This window comes from Myotis brandtii, unplaced genomic scaffold, assembly GCF_000412655.1.
Source record: "Myotis brandtii unplaced genomic scaffold, ASM41265v1 scaffold513, whole genome shotgun sequence".
NCBI classification, from domain to species: Eukaryota; Metazoa; Chordata; class Mammalia; order Chiroptera; family Vespertilionidae; genus Myotis; species Myotis brandtii.
The window spans coordinates 2,931,350-2,949,613 of record NW_005369552.1 but is presented as its reverse complement, the minus strand read 5'-3'; the positions used below and the strand labels follow the sequence as shown (position 1 = coordinate 2,949,613).

The window sequence follows — 18,264 nt, the reverse complement described above, 5'->3', positions numbered from 1 at the left end:
CTGGTTAGAAAAGTTACATGGAGTATATTTAAAATTATACTAGGCCCCTGAGGGATAATAATAGCAATGACTAACATTTATTGAGTTATAAGTCCTGGGCATAGCTGTTTACATTTATTATCTCATTTGATCTTTACACCTACTACAATTATTCCAATTTTGCAATTGAGGAAACAGAAGTTTAGAGAGGTGAAAACTGGCAAGTGGCAAAACCAGAAGCAATGCCAAGCCAATGGGTTCCTTGTTACCAATCATGTAACAAACCTTTGTAAGGCCATTGCCCTGAGCCAGGTACTTTGCTAGGTGCTGTTAATACAAAAGTAAGATCCAATTCCTGCCTCCAGGAAGTCACGATAAAAGAGAGGGTCCAGGAAACAAACCGAGGCCCTGGATTTTGTAGAGTTTAGTAACAGTACGGTGGCCTCACAAAATAAAGCATGATCAATTCTGCTTCATTGGGTCACCAAGAGCTTCTCAGAGGAGGTGACACTCATGGTAGATCTGAAGAATGAGGAATTCTCCAGGAGAATGTGGAGGGTTGGAATGGACAAGAAGAAATTCCAGATATAGGCAAAGGCAAGGAAGAATGAAGCCATGTGACCTAGGTAGGAAAAGGCTGGTATACCCTGGGTAACAGGGAGAAATAAGAGATGAGGCTGCAAAAGAAGCCAGGGATCCAGTCATCAGTGGATTTATACAACATAATGACCCATTTGGATTTATCCCATAGGTAGGGAATCCACTGAGCTGTTTTAAGCAGGAGAATAACATGGACAGAGTTGTACCCCAAACATTAGCATGGAGGATGTATTTGAGAACAGGAGTAGCGAAAGGAGACCAGTTAGAAGACGACCATTACAATCTAGAGCAATATCGAAGGCTTGTGGTGAAGGGCAAAGCAGACGAATGTGAGGGACCAGAGAGAGAGAGAGAGAGATGAGATCTGGTGACTGGTTAGATGGAGGGCATGAACAAAAAAGAGGATTTAGGATCACCCCGGGTCTGTTTTGGCTTGTTTGGATGATGGCACCATTGACTGGCATAAGGAGGGAAAAGTAAATTCAGTATTGCCCAAATTAAGTTTGAGTCATCCGTATTACATCCAAGTGTCGACATCTGAACCCACATGCAGATATCTGTTGTAGTGTTACGATGGGCATGTGCCCAGCATATCAGAGCATTTTGTGTGGGGTGACTTTCTAAAGCAGATTATTCTAGGGAGGTAGGAGGAAAACAGGAGGGACAGTGGAAGAGATTTTCTGGAGCAAGGGAAAAATGACTAGAGAGCCCCAAAGGATGAGGTAGATAGGGAGACAGTGGAATACAGATGAAATGAGTGTTGCCATGTGGTTTTACAGTGGTGACCTCAGCACAAAGTGATGCAGGTACTGTGCCCAAGAGGTGAGCACACTGTCCACTGTGAGGTCACTTCTGCGTGGTCCTGAAGCTCTTCCTCTGGTTTAGGAATTTGATTCATTTTGTTTGTTAATTATTATTGTTGGAGTGGACGTGGCTTCATTTCTCAGCAGTGGCCTCTCCTTAACCAAGCTCAGCAAGACTGAGTCCCCCATGTAGACCACACATTGACTTGCAGGGGAAACTACAATAGCAGCCGGCCTGGCTGACCAGGGCCCATTTGTGGGAACTGAGCTGCTAGGAGGCTGCTCTGGGATCATGACCTAGTGAAGGGGTTGATGGCTGACTACAGTGTTCACTGGTGTCAGAGCCGGACTATCAGTTCCCCTATCAACAGACATGGCTAGATATTCTGGTTAACCTAACAGATGGTTGTTATCCACTGCTTCTTGTTCCCGAGGTTTCTTTTGCCAGCCCTTCTAGTCATACTTTTTCTCTAAACCAGCTTCCTTGTTTGCTTCTACTTGCTAAATTACAATCACTTTTTTTCCTTTAAATTTTTTAATGGCCAGGAAATGGTATAGAATAACTGCCAAGTCACATAAATTAACTTCTCTGTTAATGTTTGTGATCCCAGAAAGAACTCTATATCAGTCTGTACAAACCACATGTGAGTTTTCATGCATCATTGTCGGCACGTGACTGAGAGTGGGCCATGGACCCTTCTTTACGTGGTCCAGAAGAAAAGGCAGCTGCCATGTTCGGAGCCTTCAGATCTCCTTCTACCTCAGAGTTGGGCTCTGGTCTGGATCTTGAGTGATAGGGATTAACTGGTAATGGTCGATCTGTTTTCACTTTGGTGACCTTGGTCAGCTCTCCCAGGTCAGGTCACACCCAGCCCAGCTGGTTCAGCACACACACTTTCTTAATCCTCACTGGAGGATATTTTTTCCCCATTGAATTTTAGAGAGAGTGGAAGGGAGGGGGAGAGACAGAGAGAGAGAAAACCATCAATGTGATGAGAGGTACATCAATTGGTTGCCTCCCGCATCCGTCCTACCAGGGCCCAGGGAACGGACCTGCAACCAAGGTATGTGCCCTTGACTGGAATTGAATGCAGGACCCTTCAGTCCACATGCCAAAGCTCTATCCACTGAGCCAAACCAGCCAGGGCTAGCACACACTCTTAAAACTGCCTGCCCTTTACAACAGCAACAAAATAGCTGCAGGACGGAATAATCCATGCAGGTCCAGTATTCTGTAAAAGACTTTCACGGTGACATTTTATCTGCCTGAAGAACTCAGAAGCACTTGTTGACAAACTTGCCTTCCTCTGAACACTACTGTGGGTCTTTCTCTTCCCAGCGGCGCAGCATGAACTCCTTGTTGGGTCTGTCGCACTGAGCTCTGTAGTGATGTGTGCAGCTTTATGCACAGCAGAACTGACCGTCACCTCCTGCACTTTCGGATCCTCCAGAGTGGGCAGCTCCACTGTCCCCGGCATGGTGGTGGTGGCCCCAACCGGGATGAGATACCTTCAACCGCATCACCCTCATCTGCTACAATCACTTTTTATTTTTGTTATTATTTTTTAAAGTTACAAATATACCTTTATTCACCAATCGTTTTTGTGTTGTTTTTTTGTTGGTATTTTTTGGTTAATCCTCACCTGAGGATATTTTTTCATTGATTTGAGAGTGGAAGAGAGAGGAAAAGACAGAGAAACATCGATGTGAAAGAAACATGATTGGTTGCCTCCTGCATGCGCCCCGACCAGGGCCCGGGCCAGGGAGGAGCCTGAATCAAGGTACATGCCTTTGACCAGAATCGAACTCGGGACCCTTTGGTCCACAGGCAGACGCTCTATCCACTGAGCCAAACCGGCTAGGGCCTACAATCACTTTTTAAATCCTACTTCCCTGATATTGCTCCCAGGTTTTGATTGGAGCTTTGGGTCACCCCCAGCTCCTTAGTCAATCATCTACGGAGCAGGCCCTTTCTTCATTTACACATGCCGGTTACATTCATCTGTATGTAGAGCTTTAACTATGTAAATTGTGGATGACAACTTTCCAGGTTTTAAGAGGCAGCCCACAGTCACTCGCTGTGAAGAAGAGTCAGAGAGGTTGGACAAGAGGGTAGGCTAAATTTAAAAGTTCTTGCAAATCTGGCTGAGGATGTGAATCCTAGGGAGGCCCTGGAGGGTTGGGTTTGGGCAGCTAACCTGGAACTGAGGGTCAACTGCATTACAGTAAGAATTGGCCAGAGGCCAAGAGTCCAGTGAAGAAGCTGAGGCAGTGGAGGTAATGGACTCTGCAAGGCCAGGACTGAAATGGTAACGAAGTGTGGAAAGGAAATGCCATGTGGAACAGTCATTTCAAAAAGAGAAACAACAAGCCCGAGTGACTGATGGGCTACAGCAGATAAAGATGAGGAACACAATGATGCACTCTTTTTCTTTAGTTCTATGATTGCTATTGGCAGTACTTTAGGTATCCTATATAATAAAGAGCTAATATGCTAATTAGACCAGACAGCCGAACATCCTTCCGGACGACCTTCCAAACAAAGCCAACTGCGAGGGCCGAGGCAAGAACAACCTTCCTGAATGACCAGTGGGCAGGGGGCGGGGCCAGTGAGTCTACACCGCCAGGCCAGCTATGGTGGTCCCAGCGCCCCTTCTTCTGCAGAGGCAGCAGGAGAGGCAGTGGCACACACCTTCCATGGAGGCAGCAGGAGAGGGGGCTGCACAGTTCCGGCACCTCCACAGAGGTGGGACGGGGCACAACCACGGCACCTCAAATGCCCACAGCCCCTCCCCTGGCCAGCCTGGTCCCCGATTGGCAACCCCCCCCCCACCAGTGGGCATGGGGGTGAGGCCAGCGCTAAAGAGCAGCAAGCCAGCTTCTGGTCGAGCAGTGTTCCTCCCCGCCTCCTGCTCAGCCAGAAGCTGGGCTCACAGCTGGCGAGTGCAGGGGCAGTGGTGGGAGCCTCTCCTGCCTCCGCAGCAGGCGGGCGGTAAGGAGCAAGGGGTCCTGGACTGCAAGATCCCCGGACCACAAGAGGGATGTCTGAGTGCCGGCTTAGGCCCGGGGGATCGGGCCTAAGCCAGCAGGCAGACATCCCCCAAGGGGTCCCAGACTGCGAGAGGGCGCAGGCCAGGCTGAGGGACCTCCCCCCACACCCCAATTCAGTGCATGAATTTTGTGCACTGGGCCTCTAGTTTTATTAATATTATGCCTTGTTTTAGGTGTATGTCTAGGAGCACTACATATTTGTAAAGCTTGACTATTTCAGTCTGTCATTCCTACCCTGGTTTACTGGATACATTTAAATATATATTTTATTGATTTTTTACAGAGAGGAAGGGAGAGGGATAGAGAGTTAGAAACATCGATGAGAGAGAAATATCGATCAGCTGCCTCCTGCACATCCCCTACTGGGGATGTGCCCACAACCCAGGTACATGCCCTTGACCGGAATCGAACCTGGGACCCTTGAGTCTGCAGGCCATCGCTCTATCCACTGAGCCAAACTGGCTCGGGCTTTTTTTTTTTTTAAATATATTTTATTGATTTTTTACAGAGAGGAAGGGAGAGGGATAGAGAGTTAGAAACATCGATGAGAGAGAAATATCGATCAGCTGCCTCCTGCACATCCCCTACTGGGGATGTGCCCACAACCCAGGTACATGCCCTTGACCGGAATCGAACCTGGGACCCTTGAGTCTGCAGGCCATCGCTCTATCCACTGAGCCAAACCGGTTTCGGCTACTGGATACATTTAATAGAATAAGCAACTTCTTAGAAATTCCAACCTGTAGTCTAATCCAGACTATTTTCCTTTGTCATATTTCCTAGGAAGAAATGTTTGATACAAGCAGAATAAGGAATAGAGTTCTGAGAGGAACTCAGGCTAATGGGGAGAACTGACCTCTCGATTAGTAAGCTTTTATTAAGCACTTACTATATATCTAAGGTTGTGTGAGGTGCTATGGAGACCATGAAACCTGTATAACAGCTCCTTTTTGGAGGACTTGAATTGCCTTCTCAGGAGCTGGGTTTTCCTGTAAGAAACAACCAGCAGGAAGCAGCAGGAAGGGTATATATGAGGTTCTAGGCTGGTCCATGGCAATGGGAGGTATTTGCATACAAGCTGAGCGATGGGCCTCTGGAAGCCATCCCAGAGGACAAAAATCTCTTAGCTTGAAGGCTATGATGCAGGCAAAAAGGCAAACTGGGGCCAGTATGTTTAGTCACAGAGTCCAGAGGGATTCATCTTTTCTTTTTCCCCGGGAGGTTTATTCTTTTAAAACACTTTTATGTGTATTAATCTCATTTTAGCCTTGACACAATCCAGCAAGGGAGGCAAGGTGAGAATTATAAAGAGGGAAAGGATTTGTGAGAGATTTATGATGTTGAAACAGTAGGACTTTATGACCAATTAATCTTCTGCTTGAGGGTGGGGGAAGCATTGAGGATGGCTCCCATCCCCACTCACTCACTCGCTTATTAAATCACGTGTGCAGCAAATTCTTCTTGAGGGTCCAATATGTGTCTTGTCTGTGCCCTGGTGCCAGAGTTCCACATTCCTGGCTGAGGCTACCAAGTAGCTCATAGTGCCATTGCCTGTGACAAACAGTGGAGGAGAGCATCTGGTGCTGACTGTCCTTCAGTTCCCACCTGCTTGTGGGACACCAAGCTGAAATCGACCACTAGGTAATTATATAGAAACTAGAGGCCCAGCCTATGAAATTTGTGTGTGGGTATGGTCCTTAGGCCTGGCCTGCGATCAGGGCCATCTTCCCCAGCTGCCCGCAGCTGGCCCCACCCCCTGCCACCACCCATCCCCGGTTCCCCTTTCACCATCAGGTGATTGGTGCCTGACGGCCAGGGGAAGGGACCAAGAGGTCAGCTGTTCCTGCCCTCTCGCCAGCCCCGCCCCCGCTGCGGGTGGCCATCAGGCGATCAGAGCCTGCTGGCTGGAGAAAGGGACCAAGAGGTGGTCAGTGCCCCTCATAGTGACTGGTCCAGCAGTCATTCTGGTCGTTCTGCTGTTAGGGTCAGTTTGCATATTACCATTTTATTATATAGGATTATATAGGATAGAGGCCTGGTGCATGGGTGGGGGCTGGCTGGCCTGCCCTGAAGGGGGCCCCCGATCAGGGTGGGGGTCCCCGCTGGGGGTGGGGCCGGCCTGGGTAAGGGGCCATGGGTTGTTTGCAGGCTGGCCACGCCCCCAGCTTTGTCAGGAAGGTGTCTGGAATGACGTCTGGAAGACGTCGGGTCTATCCAGTCTAATTAGCATATTACCCTTTTATTAGTATGTTTGGCTTTTGCAGAGCAGAGGTCTGGGATCTGAAATAGATTTGGAAATGATTAGCCTACAGGTGAGAGTTAAGATCTGGAGTGGGTTAGATGACCTGGGGAGAGCCTAGTTAAAACATTTAACAATCCCGAGCTTCAGTTTCTTTCTATGGGAAATGAAGATATCTACATCAGGGATTATCTTAGATCAAATGAATGTGAACAGACCTGAAAAACAGCAGAGCATTATAGAAACTGAAAATGCTATTACTGGTATTTCATCGCTATAGTATCAGCATCTTCTCTAACCAAACAGCTTAGCACGTTCCTCAAAAAGACCAAAATTTTGCATTAATATTCCTCCATTACCTCATTATCATCCCCCCTCCCCCAGGGAAAGGGCAAGAGCTAAATAGAAACAGGCCTTGATATCTAGGCTTTGAGTAGAAATTGAGAATTTTTTTTTTTTAATTCTCACTTGATATTTTTTCATTGATTTTTAGAGAGAGGAAGAGAGGAAAAGACAAATGTCAATGTGAGAGACACACATCAATTGGTTGCCTCCTGCACACGCCCCAACTAGGGCCCAGGGCCAGGGAGGAGCCTGCAACCAAGCTACGTGCCCTTGACCAGAATCAAACCCGGAACCCTTCAATCTGCAGGCCGACGCTCTATCCACTGAACCAAACTGGCTAGGGAAAAATTCATCAATGTATCTTAGGTGTGAAAGTGTGTATAACAGCAACTGAGGCAGGACATTGTACTGTTTGCAGCTTGACTTCTAAAAGCATTAATAGCCAATTTTTTTTTTTCAGATATTCTGACCATTGAAAAGTGAGGGGAGGGGAAATTTAGAAAAATTTGAGAGAAAAATTCAAGTTATGATCAGGAAACCCCCTGATTGTCAAAACGAAAGGCAGAGGGGAAAGCCAAGATACCTTTAGAAAAATATTCAAAGCAAAGTTGGAGGATGCCAAATTTAGGAGCACTGTTTTGACTGAGTAAAAGTATGAAATAGGTGACAAACTGGGTTGTTGTTTTTTTAAGGTCTGTTTTTGTGTGTGTCATTTTCGGCTTCATAAGGTTATGGATTAAAAACAACTTTCTTAGATTCATCTTTCCAACTCCATAGGTTAGAACCTGGCCAGAAGGGTTAAGGAACACATTTCTGCTCATTTTTCAGTTTTTATACAGTGTGATAGGGAAGCCATGGCTCAGTGCCCATCCAGTCAACCCATGGCATTTTCTGGCTTTTATTAATTGACTAGAGGCCCGGTGCATGAAATTCATGCACTCAGGGTGGGGGGTCTCTCAGCCCAGCCTGTGCCCTCTCGCAGTCCAGGAGCCCTCGGAGGATGTCCAACTGACAGCTTAGGCCCTCTGGCAGTCGGACATCCTTAGCGCTGCCACAGAAGCAGGAGAGGCTCCCGCCCCCGCCGCTGCGCTCGCCAGCCATGAGCCCGGCTTCTGGCTGAGGGGCACTCCCCCTGTGGGAGCGCCCTGACCACCAGGGGGCAGCGCCTGCATTGAGTGTCTGCCCCCTGGGGGTCAGTGTGTGTCATAGCGACTGGTTGTTCCACTGTTCTGTCGATTTGCATATTAGCCTTTTATTATATAGGATGACTGGATGTGTAGGTGCGTTTAGTGTGCAGGTAGCCACCATGTCTCAGAAGTTAAACAGGGGAGGCAGACGGGACACCTAGTTCTAGAAGTTTGCTTACCAGGTTGCAGTAAATCAACTCAGGTTGAGGTCAGTCAAATACTATATATCCTTAGCACAACGCGTGGATGATTCTGGGAATGTGTCTTCTCCTCAGCCAGTGCCTGCTTCCTCTCCCTCCACAGCTCTTCACAGCTGAGGAGAATGTGCCCTTCAGTCCAGGAGCCAGAGAGAAAGTTGGCAGCAGATCTTAACTGCTCCACCCCAGAAGCTACCCTTTTCCCCTCCCTGCCCTCCTAGGCTTGGAATCCTTCACCATTCAAAGGCTCCATCCTGCCTGTCAGGTTCCCTGTGCTCCCACCTGGAAGGGGTGAGAGAAAGGCCAAAGCCCCGGGGTGCAGCTTTGCCCCCCTCCTTATCTTTCCCTGATTTCCATGGCTTTCCTCTCTCCCTTTCAGCCAGTTTGGGATGTCATTGGAGATTGTTTCTTTGTCTCCTCCAGTCTGTCTCCTTCCTGTCTTCAGATTACTTCCCTGAGAGGATGGGGCTGAGTGACAAAAGAGGTGGGATAAAAAAGGCAAGCGTGAGCCTTGTCCCTGGCTCAGTTGGTTGGGTGTCGTGTACACCAAAAGGCTGCTGGTTCAATTCCTGGTCAGGGCACACGCTCGGGTTTCAGGTTCAATCCCTGGTAGGGGGTCTACAGGAGGCAGCCAAGTGATGTTTCACTCTCACATTGATGTTTCTCTCTCTCTCCCTCTTCCTTCCTCTTTCTCTAAAAATCTATTTTAAAATCTTTTTTTTTCAAAGGCAAGCTTGACTATGAAACGTGGATGCAGTGATGGCTGCACGCTAACCCAGTGAGCAGGAGTGTAGATGAGAGTTGATAAGTGTTGAAGATGGACAGTGGGCACACGGGGTTTCATTACAACCTTCTCTCTGCTTTTGCATTTTGCCATTTTTTCTAATAAAAAGATGAAAAAATAAAATAGTTGGGATTTAAAAATACTGTGAATTTACAGTAATATTTCCCTTTTTGCCAGTTAATGTGAATAAACACATACTACTTACCAATGTAAAAAAAAAAATGCAGGAACTGTTCTGTGAGAACATTGCTGGTTTGGGTCTCCCTTTCCTTCCCACCCCAATTCCAGTCTTGGGCAGAGTTATCTGATACTTTCTCTCCCTGGTTTTAATCAGAATTACCCTGCAACTTCCTTGCTGTTGTCTGAGCATGCTTGCAAGCCCAGCACCTTACTTTCTCTCTGTTATGAATTTGAAAGGGTAACCCTTGTTGTAAGGCAGTTGCCATTCAGATCTAAGGAGAACCTTTCTTTGGCATTAGCTCTGCTTCCACCCCAGCTCTGACTCTTCTGTGATAGGGAGTTGCTGGTGGTCCTTCTTGTCCTTAAATTCTCCCCTTGGGCCTCTCCAAATTAAATAATCCTTTTTTTGTCCAGCTTTTTCTCAGGTCTCTGATATTTGACAAAGAAGTGTCTTGAGCTTCTCTAGCACTGAGAGGGTGCTTAGCAATATTAAGCATGCAAAACAAGTTTCAGATATAAAATTATTTTCAGTGGAGACCACTGTGATTGAGAAACTTGAAGACAAGTAACTTTCTGAGTCAAAAGATAAAGATAAGGAACCACTAGCAAGAACTGCAAATGTTTGGAACAATTCAGCTCAGCTTCCTAAATGTCCCCTCCAGGCACTCCATTCCACCTTCTTAGTGGCCTGCATTTCCTTCAGGATAAAACCCTTCTTAAAGGGCATATAAGGTCACCAGAGATTGGACTCCACCTCTCTCTCCATGGGTATCTCAAGGTTCCTTTTCTGGAAGTTGTCCATGAAGCCTCAAAATCGTACTGATTTATCCATTCATCACCTTTGCAGTAGCTGGGCTCAGCACCTAGTAGGTCCCCCAGAGAAAGCCTACCAGCTTCAGTTACCCTGTAGAAGGGTGGCAGCCCCAGATAAAGACGGCTAATCACACAAACCTGGCAACAAAAATGTTACTTTTCTAATAGTAGAGGCATATTCTTTCTAAAAGGTATTGATTGAACAGCACATAATGATTTGATTGAGTGCTCGCTAGGAGCCAGCCACTATGCTAAACCCTTCACCAACTTCACCTTCTTTACTCTTATCCTAAACCTCTCCCTATTTTCACCTCACCACCCACAGCCCATCAAATCAGGTAAGAATATGGGCTCTGAAGCCAGTCTGCCTTTTTCTTAGCTTATTAGTGAGGTAGACCTCTTGTGCCTTAGTCCCCATGCCTTTAAAATGTGTCTGATAACCATAAATTTTTTATGAAATTGTGAGGACTCAAAGAGTTACTGTATGTTAAGCTTTTAGAACAGTGCCTTGCATATAAAGGTTAAACAACTGTTAGCTATTGATGTCATTATTTCAAGAGACTCAAATATTCCAGATTTTGTGTGTTTTAAAATATTTTCTATAGCTTTTTTACAGTTCATTTTTAGACTTTTAAGACTTTTTGTAAATCAACTAACTTCTCTTTGTTTATTGAAATCACAGGGTTACCCATAATTAAGCCTATCGAATGGCTGCCTTTCAGCATTCTTTTCTAAGGAACCTGACAAGGGAGAGGAGTTATGTCACATTCCTCTCTGTAGAAAGTAATCACAAATCTATGCTGACATTGAGAGAATATCATCAAGGTTTAGTACTAACCAAAAATGAAAGTTTTGTGTACATACTGTATACTCCATATAGCACCATAATCCATATAAGTGAATTTTTCAATTACACATGTAATACTACATATATTTATACTTTTAAAATTCTCTTACCTAGATTATGATGATGGTTGCACAAACCTGCCTTTATACAAGTGAATATATAGTATATAGACACACACATACAGTATGTGCATTGTGTCTCAATAAAGCTATTTTTAAAATACTGTACTATAAAGTATTCTATGTAAGTAAACAGAAGAGTTTGGAAAGAAAATGCATTGAACTGTCAACAGCGATTATTCTATGGGGAGAACTGAGATGTATGTGGCAAGTATTCATGAGGATCACTGAGTTTGTATTCTACATGTTTTTGTAGCTGAATGCTTTACAGTGAGCAAGATTGTTGTATTATTATAGTTTTTGGTCTGTTTTGTTCACTACTGTAACTCTGGCACCTAGTTCAGTGCCTACATATAACACAGATTCAATAAGTATTTGTCAAATGGATGGATAAATAAGTTACATTTTAAATGTAACAAAACAAATAGTACAATAACTTGGTAGGTTTGTGTATAGCACTCTCAAACTTGCTAATTTTTCAAATTCCATTTATTTCCAAAATAGGTTTATGGAAGAAATGCTTTTCAGCAATTAGAGAACTATTCTTGGAATCCTCTGAATGGGTCATGGCTTTAAAAATTCAGGCTCTGAAGTTGATTTTGGGCTGCAAATTTGGTTACAAAAGGAGTTTCCACAGTATTTCTTTTATTCAGTTTGTTATAAAGCATATAGAATAATTTATTTTTCTTACTAATATAAGAAAATAAGATGCTCTAACTGAGGAACTATGTTAAATGGCAATCTATTTATATTTGGTATTGCCTTAAAGTTACCTGATTGAAGTCTTTTGAAAAAGTAGTGGAAGTAAGTTTATTGGTAGATTGCAATCTAGGTTAAAGTCTGTGTTTGAACTTCCCCCTCCCTAATAAGCTTGTTTTATTTATTTATATTAATTTATTTAAATTGAATTTTTAGAGAGGGAGGAAGAGAGAGAGAAACATCAATGTGAGAGAGAAGCATCAATAGGTTGTCTCTGGTATGCACCCTAACTGGGGATTGAGCCCACAACCTTGCGCCCTGACCAGGAATTGAACCCAAGACCTTCTGGTGCACAGGACAATGCTCCAACCAACTGAGCCCACCTGCCAGGGCTGTATTAGTGTATAAACATGCTTACTAATCCTGTTACAACTATTTACAATATTGGACATTACTTATCTTGCTGTTTGCTGAAATGGAAGTTACTTGTGATTTTTATTTAATGCATTCATAAATATATAAAGTAATAGTATCTTGATTTTAATCTCATCTTAGAGTGGTTCTTACTAGTAAACCTTTTGGCCATAAACCCCTTAAGGATTTGATGAAAGTGATGAATCTTTGCATTAGAAAAACATACACATTTGCAGATGATCCCAAACCTCGAGTAAATAACTCTTGTTCCAGATTATTAAGATGCATGAAGATATCCATAGATATGCTCACACCCATAGTTTACTAGTACATATATCTATATTTAACTTAAAAGCATATAATTTGACTAAGGCTCCTAGCTTTTGTAATGATGGCGACTTTCACATTTAACCTGTGGCCATTCAAGCGATCAAATTCCTTTAATTAGAATATCATACTCACTCTAGCAGATTTGGCTCAGTGGATAGAGCGTCAGCCTGTGAACTGAAGGGTCCCAAGTTCCATTCCAGTCAAGAGCACATGTCCGGGTTGCTGGCTCGATCCCCAATATGGGGCATGCAGGAGGCAGCTGATCAATGATTCTCTCGCATCATTGATGTTTCTATCCCTCTTTCCCTCTCTCTTCCTCTCTGAAATCAATAAAAATATATTTAAAAAAGAATATTATACTCATTTCTGTAGGTTAGAAAGCCTCTTGAATGACTGGCAGACCAACTTCATATTCACATTAACCAAACTCTAGTGGCTTGTGGCAGAGTTTAATTTTGTTTAAGTGAAGTTGTTACTGGACAGGAACAGCCCAGAGTGTGTCTGCCTAGGGCTGGCCAGTGGTGTGGGTTCTTGACTTTGTGCAGGAAAGATTTCCAAATACAAGTACAGGTGATTTTGAGAGTATGTGGGTTTTTGTTTTTGTTTTTTGTAACATATTTTTATTGATTTCAGAGAGGAAGGGAGAGAGTGAGAGAAATAAAAACATGAATGAGAGAGAATCATTGACCAGCTGCCTCCTGCATGCCCCACACTGGGGACTGAGCCCAGAACCTGGGTATATGCTCAGACTGTGAATCGAGCTATGACCTCCTGGTTCATAGGTTGATGCTCAACTACTGTGTTACGCCAGCTGGGCAAGAGTATGTTTATTAATATGGGGACAGTGAAATAAGGAAGGGCTTAGGATAGAAGAAGCAACAGGAGAGAGCCAAGGTGGGGCTACTCACTGGAAAGTCAAAGCAGAGGGGGCCTTGGTGATAGTTTTAGGGGGTTAGCCCTGAACGAGCTGCTGCTTCCCATTGCTCCCCTGGTTGCAATTCTTATGGGAATTCTTAGAGTTTAGGAGATATGTACCCTGTCAGTGTGGCTCAGTGGTTGAACATCATCCCATGAACCAGGAGGTTATGGTTCAATTCCCAGTCAGGATATATGTCCGGGTTGCAAGCTTGATCCCCAGTCGGGGACAAGCAGGAGGCAGCTGATCCATGATTCTCTCTCATCATTGATGTTTCTATCTCTCTCTTCCTCTCTTTTAAATCAATAAAAAAAATGTTTTAAAAAAGAAGAAGAAGAGGAGAAAGGGAAAAGCATCAGCATGCTCTTGGGAGGGAGAACACACCCTCGGTCCTTGTTGTGAGGGTTTTAAAGACTGGGAGTTCAGGGGAAGTCTTAGGGGAACATCTCAATAAAGCTTTATTCTGATGCTCCAAAATGAGATTGATTCCCTTAACTTCTTCTGTCCTTGGGTGTGGTTGGCGCAAAAGGCATGAATTGGATTTCTATTATCTATCACCCTAACTAGGGTGATTTAAGTTATTTACCCTCTGGTTGGGGAGAAATGTAAACCATTTACTCTTAAGTTACAGAAGATAGGATTTTGTGATTTACTAGATAGCTGTAACCTGCTTGGCCTTTTTTTTTTTTTTAAATAAATTGATCCACACAGTACATAACCTTTTTGTGATTTGGCTTCTTTTTATTTTTTATTTATTTTTTTAAATTTGGCTTCTTTTTGGGAATTGAACCCTTGACTCTGTGGTACATGGGATGACACTCTAACCATTGAGCACACTGGCCAGGGTGATGTTTCCGTTTTTAAAATAAATATATTTTTATTTATTTTTATATTTTTATTCATTTCAGAGAAGAAGGGAGAAGGAGAGAGAGAGAGAAATATCAATGATGAGAAGAATCATTGATCAAGCCCAGCCCACAGAGTAAAGCATCTCTCTTCAGGAAGGCTTAACTACCACTGTCAAGTTTGGTCATCAATTCCTAAGTTATTGATTGAAATACATATTTCATATGGGTTAGAATTACCGCCAAGACCTATATTTATAATGCAGTGGAAAATAGGAAAACTTGGTTTAGATTTGGTCAATGGCACAAAGTATTTGGAGGACCTAATTGTTAGCAACACTAAATTTATTCATGTATTATTTCTGTGGAATAATTTACAGGATAAAGAATTGAAAATGCCTGAAAGACAGCTTAAGGATCCAAAACTTCTCTGCAAAGACAAGCAGGAATCTGGACATTGGCAAACTACCCAGCTTTTTCTTGTTCCTATTCATGCCACATAAAGTTATCTTTCAGGGCACCAGGATCACTGGCCATGCTTTCCTGGCATTGGGGTAGTTGTGTGAGCTTTTTTTTTTATCTCTAGAATCCAAGAAAAGCAAATGCTTTACAGAAAATGGATTTAACCACCGTCTGAGAATAGTGCCCATCCCACTTCACAGAGGTTCAAGAAATACTTTTTGTTACCATGAAGTTTCTCTCTCTTATATCCTGCCATTTATCTAGATATAATGACCAAAGGAAAGAAGGAAACAGGTCCAAAAGATTGTTTATTATAAACAAGAATTTTGAGAGCACTTTTGAAGACATAATAGTAGAAGAGACTAAATCTGAAAATAAATTTTAGTGGATTACAGTGGAACCTCGGTTCTCAAACTTAATTCCTTCTGGAAGGCTGTTCAAGAAGCGATTTGCTGCCTTAGCCGGTTTGGCTCAGTGGATAGAGCATTGTCCTGTGGATTGAGGGTTCCCAGGTTCGATTCTAGTCAAGGGCACATGCTCGGGTTGCAGGCTCGATCCCCAACATGGGGCATGCAGGAGGCAGCCAATCAATGATTCTCTCTCATCACTGAGGTTTCTTCCTCTCTGAAATCAATTTTTAAAAAATTTAAAAAGAAGCAATTTGCTTGAAAACCTAATCATTTCCCCCCAATTAGAAATAACATAAATTGAATTAATCCATTCCAGACCCGTTTTAACCTTTCTTATGTACAGTACATGTTCAGTGCACTGTTTAATCTACAAATAAACACTTTAAAAAATAAAAAGGGGAGGCAGCTGATCGATGTTTCTCTCTCATCAATGTTTCTAACTCTCTATCCCTCTCCCTCTCTGTAAAAAATCAATAAAATATATTTAAAAAAATAAAAAGGAAGTAAAATGTAAATAAAAATTAAAAAAGAAATGAAATATACAGTAAAAAAAGGAAAGTTTACACACACACTAGAACTTTCCTTTTTGTGTGTGTGTGTGTGTCGAGGGCTGACTTTCAGTAGATCGCAGCGAGGGAGCTGTTCTGCTACGTACGAAACCCCGACCCAGAAGCAGGTCGTCTACGAATGGTTTAGCGCCAGGTTCCCCATGAACATGCGTTGCGTGAAGGGCGTGGGGGCGGCCCCCTTTCCGGCCGCACCCCTAGAACTTATCTTTAATGTTGAGAGCTATTGATGAGTGAATACAGAGAGGAGGGATGGAAGAATGTTACTCTTTGGAAGGGGAGTCCCCTTCCATGAAAATGTCAGGAAGCTGTTCTGGGCTTCTTTCTCTCTTTTCTCCACTAGAACTTGCTTCAGGCTCACTGGGCCTCTATCTCATTCAAACCTATCCAATGATTTTTGCCTGCATTTTAACACTTGCCTGAAGTGAAATACTGCATTGTCATTTAACAAGTTTATGGTATGGTTTGCTACATCTTTGTCGGGGTGACATTTCCACCCCTATTATTCTGATGTTGGTACGCTTGAAGCTGTCCCAGAGGCTCCTTACACTATCTTCGTATTTTCGGATTCTTTTTTCATTTTGCTTTTCCGGTTGGGTGTTTTTTGCTTCTTCGCATTTCAAATCTTTGACTTGATTCTTGCGCTCCTCTGGTCTGCTATTGGGTGTCTGTATAATATTCTTTATTTCAGTCCGTGTATGCTTAATTTCTAGTTGGTTCTTTATCATAGCATCGAGGGTCTCATTAGTTTTCGTGACTCTCTCCTCAAGTTTATTGACAGCTTCTAGCACATTTTTGCAAGCCCTCAAAATTGCGATTTTTAGCTCTATATCCTCCATTTCTGTCATGTTTTTTTGTCTCCGCATTTTTTATGCTTTCTTGGTGCACCCCCTAGTGGTCTTTGTGCGCAGTCTTGTTCTAGTTGAGCCTTGATTGTTGTAGTTAATACTAGAGGGATTTGACCACCAGGCCGACTGGCTGTGTGAATCAGCTGTGTCTGCCGCGGAAAACTTCTGTCCTCTGGGGAGGTGCTAATCTAGCCTTTGCCTGAGGCGATCTGGCAAATGGCTCTGCGCAGGGCTTGGGCGGGGCGGGCTCAACAGGGCGGGCGGGCGGAGGGAGCGGTTATGGCCCCTCTCAGTCCCGTTCCCAGAGGCTCTGCTTCTCAGAACCCCCGGAACCGCTGCAAACCTCGGAGGGAAAGCTGCCTTCCAACTGATGCCAGACACTCCCGCTTCTCCCGTTTGGGTCCGAGTCCCCAGCGATTCGCCCGTATCTGGAGCTCAGAGTCTGAGACTCCCCCCTGACCGAAAACGACAACCGCGCTCTCAGCCACCAGCCCGCTTTGCGCGCGCACCTCCGCACCTGAGTTTTTTCCACACTGCGCCTCCTCTGAGCCTCGGTGTGCTGTTATTTTTCCTTCTAGTTGAAGAGTCTCTCCTCAGCCAGCCTTCCTGTGGTTCTGGGTGATGTCCGTTCCGTCTTTTAGTTGTATTTTTGAAGTGGTTGTTTGCGGCAGCAGTCTGCGGTGTTTACCTATGCCGCCATCTTGGTCTCCTACATATACACTCTTATTTATTGATTTCAGAGGAGAGAGATAGAAACATCAATGATGAGAGAGAATCATTGATTTGGCTGCCTTCTCCACATCCCACACTGGGGATGGAGCCTGCAACCCAGGCATGTGCCTTGACTGGGGATCCAACTGTGACTTCCTGGTCCATAGGTCAAGACTCAACCACTGAGCCACACCGGCCAGGGAGGGTGATATCCTATATAATAAAAGCGTAGTATTCAAATTGTCCCCTCGACCGGGAGTTCGACTAGGAGGGAAGGGAGGGAGTACCCAGCTGGCAGCTGGCAGCCGCTAGGGACCCTACCAGTGTACGAATTTCCTGCACTGGGCCTCTAGTTTCTTAATAAATCTTTTCATTTCTCATTTCCCAATTAATGAAGTAGAAGTATCCTCCCTTCCCTCCTCTTCCTCTGAAGAGAGCTCCTCAGCTGTCATCTGTTGCTGCTCCCTCTGAAGGTCTTGGAGCTCCTCAGTGGTCAGCTCAGGGCTGTGGTGCTCCACCAACTCCACCACATCATCATCATCATCATCACCCACCTCCAAGCCCATGGACTTGCCCAGAGACACAATATCCTCCACAACAGAACAGACTCATCCTCAAAGCCCTCAAAGTCTCAGACTCAGACCATAATTTCTTCCAGTCTGATTGCATGGTCCTGGAATACACTTCTCCCCATGCTTTGTCTATGAGCCTCAAGCAAGTGAGGATATTAACATGCTCCTTCCAGAACTCCTTGAGGGTTAAATTAGTTTCAGAGATCACCTCAAAACACCTTTGAAAGGGTGCCTTTGTTTCTTAAAATTAGAAATGACCTGCTGGTCCATGGGCTGGGTGAGAGGAGTTGTGTTAGGTGGCAAGAACTTAACAGTGATAAAGCTGTACTCTTTAAAAAAATAAAATA

The 18,264-nt window shown here is 44.3% G+C and overlaps 1 long non-coding RNA gene and 1 pseudogene across 2 annotated transcripts in view; both read right to left on the bottom strand.

The window, feature by feature from the left end:
- Nucleotides 1-2,083: 2,083 nt before the first annotated feature.
- On the bottom strand, nucleotides 2,084-2,868 carry LOC102245753 (annotated as a pseudogene).
- A 12,951-nt stretch (nucleotides 2,869-15,819) lies between these two features.
- LOC106727986 overlaps nucleotides 15,820-18,264 on the bottom strand; it is a 16,564-nt gene continuing 14,119 nt past the window's right edge. For both annotated transcript variants that reach the window (XR_001364216.1, XR_001364215.1), the window contains exon 3: nucleotides 15,820-15,983. This is a non-coding gene — a long non-coding RNA (uncharacterized LOC106727986). The remainder of the gene's footprint in view (nucleotides 15,984-18,264) is intronic.